Genomic DNA, 1,570 nt, shown 5'->3' with positions numbered 1-1,570 from the left:
ATAGTGTGTGTGTGTGTGTGTGTGTGTGTGTGTGTGTGTGTGTGTGTGTGTATTTATATATATTATATATATTATATATATTATCTAAATGTAATAAAACTAAAAGAAATAGATTCATAATTGTAAAACAAAAAAAATACAAAAATAAAAAAATATACAATTATATAAATTGTATGATACAAATATTATACTGTAAAAATATTTTAATTAACGACTGCGATATGTGATGCTTATTTTCCTGCTAGATCGTTTGCGTTTAGTAAATTATTAGAATTGCACCACATAGAACGCAGATTTTTCTAGTTAAACCGAAAGCAATTATATGTATCATTCACAGTATTTAAGCGAGACTGAAAAATTGATGTTGCAGGTATATGTGTTGTGTGTATGTATGATTTCAGTTAATGATTCACTTCTCATTGCACTGTTGTCTTTTCTGATTTTGTTGCTGATGAGTTTTGTAACAACAATTTTGCTGATGCCAACTATTTGCAAGCTACTAATGACTGTATTTGTTTGTATTTTATTTTATGTTATGTCTACTATAATTATTATATCATATTTTATGTCTATTACTCTATTAACATATAATCTTTCTCATAGAGCTTCGCACTAAACTAATTATGATTTTCTTTTCTTCTATCTCTTTCTCTAATTCGTATTTCAACTACTCAAACATTTAAATGGTCCTGAAAAAGAGAACGGAAAAAGAAAGAAATGAGAAGTTTAGATAGCGTTAAGCCTTGCGCACATTAGAAAGAATAAGAAATTAGGAATAAAAAATGATTTCAACTTATCAGAAATCGGATACATCAGAATATATTTCTGATAAGTTAAAATCGTTTATTCTTTACTCCCAATTAGGAATATATATTGTACTGCGACATATCCATATATAGTTGTAGCTATAAAGCCTTAAATACAATGTGAAGGAATACCGATAGCGATAGGAATAACATGATTTCAATCTATCAGATACACTGGAATATACACTTTCTGATAGGTTGAAATCGCGTTTCTATCGCTACCGCTATTCCTTCGCATTGTGTTTAAAGCTTAAGTCATACTATTGTATTGTAATGTAATATATAGTATAGTATATACAATGGTCAGGCTGTAATATGTAGATAATAGATATTATATTTGTATTATTGTGCGTAGGGTCTTACTGAGCAACTTATTTATTTCACGCACTTCATTTTGGCCAACATAAAATCAGGAGAGTTGTGCTATACTGTGCTAAAGTCATAAATGTACTAAAAAATGTATTAAACAAAAAAAGCATGAAATAAAATAGGTATAAATATACTTATTATTAATTTAAATATGTACTTACATATGTAAATACATATTTCAATCTGTATATAAATATGTATTTTATTTATAATTTGATTTACATTTTAATATAATTAATAATATTGTTTTATAAAGTTTAATTTTTCTTTAGCTTATAAAAAGAGTTTTTTATTACATACATACACGTATATATATATACACACACACACACACACACACACACACACACATACACACACACACACACACACACACACACACACACACACACACA

The sequence above is a fragment of the Atta cephalotes genome (genome assembly GCF_000143395.1).
Source record: "Atta cephalotes unplaced genomic scaffold scaffold00010, whole genome shotgun sequence".
NCBI lineage: Eukaryota > Metazoa > Arthropoda > Insecta > Hymenoptera > Formicidae > Atta > Atta cephalotes.
This window is presented reverse-complemented; position numbering follows the sequence as displayed.